The 2,691-nt window shown below is 43.0% G+C and overlaps 1 long non-coding RNA gene across 1 annotated transcript; it reads right to left on the reverse strand.

Moving 5' to 3' along the window:
* Nucleotides 1–699: 699 nt before the first annotated feature.
* LOC121643196 lies at nucleotides 700–942 on the reverse strand. Its single transcript, XR_006011054.1, has 2 exons — nucleotides 783–942; nucleotides 700–751 (listed from the first exon to the last, which is right to left on the reverse strand). It is a non-coding gene; the product is annotated as an uncharacterized LOC121643196 (long non-coding RNA).
* Between the last annotated feature and the right edge of the window lie 1,749 nt (nucleotides 943–2,691).

Consider the following 2,691-nt stretch of genomic DNA (forward strand, 5'->3'; position numbering starts at 1 on the left):
ATGTTTTAGTCTCCCCCTTAAGAATAAATAACCCCAGTCCAAACCCCAGCCCAAACCCCAGCCCCACAAACCACTGCTCCAGTCTATAGTCCTGATTCCACCAAGTCATCCAGCTTGGGACGGGTAACACATTTAACAGACTAAAATAGATCAAATATACAACAGTAATGCAAAAGTAAAAAATATACAATACAGTAGTTCTAACAATACAATACAACTTTAGAAACAAGACAAAAAAGACAATATAACAAATTAAAACAGAAAGAACCTCCAGTTATCACACCCCTCTCTGTGGAACCGACCCCCAGTCTGGCTTTAAGAAGCAGACCTCCTCTCTACCTTCAGATCATCCTCACAATTTCCTTATACCAGGTCTGGCTTGGTGACCCTGATCCATCCCTTTAGTCCTGCTGCTCTAGGCCAAGGCTGCTGGGGGACGTCCCATGATGCACTGGGCTCCTCTCTGCTCTCTTTACCCTACATGAAGAAATATCTGATGTTGTCATTCATTTGTGTTTCTCTTCTTCTTTCTCAGCAGGAATCCCTGGATCAGAGTTCTACTGGTGGTTGACCCCTCTTTCCTGTCTTCTCCACCCCCATCCAGTGCAGGAAGATGGCTGTCTTTCATTGTGTCTGGTCCCAATGGAGGTTTTCCTTCCTGGTTCTGGTCCTGATGGAGGTTTTCATTCCAGGTTCTGATCCTGATGGAGGTTTTCCTTCCTGGTTCTGGTAATGATGGAGGTTTTCCTTCCTGGTTCTGGTTTCGATGGGGGTTTTCCCACCTGGTTCTGGTCCTGATGGAGGTTTTCATTCCAGGTTCTGGTCCTAATGGAGATTTTCCCACCTGGTTCTGGTCCTGATGGAGGTTTTCCCACCTGCTTTTGGATTTGATGGAGGTTTTCATTCCTGATCCTGGTTCTGATGGAGGTTTCTCTTCCTAATTCTGGTTCTGATGGAGGTTTTCCTTTCCACTGTCTCCTCGTGTAGCTCAAGATGGAAGATTGAATAAAGGAGAAGATCTGATCCAATCCAGTGCAAGGTCATCATTTTATGAACTGTCTATATGAACACAGTTATTATAAACTGGACTATGGATCCATGTGGATCATATAAATTTAAACGATTGTGGTGGTTTCTTGCACTGTGTGTATGACTGATCTGTTATTAGTAGGATGGCTGTAGGTAACCCTGCAGAGTAACCGTGTTCAGTCCCATCCCACATATTAGCAGCTGCCCTCCATCCATCCATCACACACAGTCAGTGTGCCTGAAACACCACCAAATAGTCACATTTATCAAAGCCTCTGCAGATGGCACTCACATACAGTGAGATACACACCCATCACCTCAGCCATGCCTACAGTAAGTGCATCTGTGGGGTGGCAATCAGTGCAACACACAGAGAGTCACACACTCTCTTTCTCTCTAATAGTGTTGTGGTTGACAGAGTTGTATGTGATGAATTGTATGTCTCTTCCAGACTTCTCAAAGTTAATTTTCTAAAGACTGCTGCCCATTGGAGAGGAGAGGAGATGATGGGGTACAGAGTCTGGTCAGTGTGTGTGTGTGTGTGTGTGTGTGTGTGCTGGCAGGACGAGATGTCAGTGCCACTCAGCTGGGATGTAGTCTGACAGCTTCAGCCAGTGGAGGTCGCTGTTTAGATCAAGGCTTTGCTCTCAGTGGCACAGTTTTACATCAGCTAAAGAAAGGTTTACTGGAGGTAGAAGTGGAATCCTGTTCAGTAGTTAAAATAGTCCTGTGCACCTCTGCTTTGCAAGAGCTGGAAAAAATGCTAAACACTGTGATGGATACAATAAGTTTGTGGTCTTTGCATCTGGAGGGTGAATACTGTGGGTGTAGAGTAGGGACTTGTCTATACCAATATCTAGAAACTCCTGACTTGTGCCCATCTTTTCCATCACAAACAGCTGAGAGATCTCTACTCTATTTGCATCACCACTGTTATATGTCCTGCCTTATAACCCGCTTCATCTGTTCTGATTGGCTCTGCTTTTTTTTTTTTTTTTTTTTTTTTTTTTTTTTTGCTAACATGATTAGCTGTCTGTCCCCGCTGTTGTTCTCTCTGTTGAAGGAATAAGCACTTCTGGCTAGCTTTAGCGTAGTACTAATGGTGGTCATGTCTTCAGTCAGAACTTCAGGAGCAAAGAAAGAAAAGGAGGAAATCAGGAGGTATTTTAGAGTGAGTCAGCGTAAAAGTTTACACCCAAGAACAGATTTGTTGGTACCCTTCAGTTAATGAAAGAAAAACTCACAATGGTCACAGAAATAACTTGAATCTGACAAAAGTTATAATAAATAAAAATACTATGAAATTTAACCAATGAAAGTCAGGCATTTCTTTTCAACCATGTTTGAACAGAATTATTTAAAAAAATAAACTCATGAAACAGGCCTGGACAAAAATGATGGAACCCTTCACTTAATATTTTGTTGCACAACCTTTTGAGGCAACCACTGCAATCAAATGATTCCTGTAACTGTCAATGAGACTTCTGCACCTCTCAGCAGGTATTTTGGCCCACTCCTCATAAACAAACTGCTCCAGTTATCTCAGGTTTGAAGGGAGCCTTTTCCAGACGGCATGTTTCAGCTCCTTCCAAAGATGCTCAATGGCATTTAGGTCAGGGCTCATAGAAGCCACTTTAGAATAGTCCAGTGTTTCCCTCTTAG

This window comes from Melanotaenia boesemani, chromosome 7 (assembly GCF_017639745.1).
Source record: "Melanotaenia boesemani isolate fMelBoe1 chromosome 7, fMelBoe1.pri, whole genome shotgun sequence".
NCBI classification, from domain to species: domain Eukaryota; kingdom Metazoa; phylum Chordata; class Actinopteri; order Atheriniformes; family Melanotaeniidae; genus Melanotaenia; species Melanotaenia boesemani.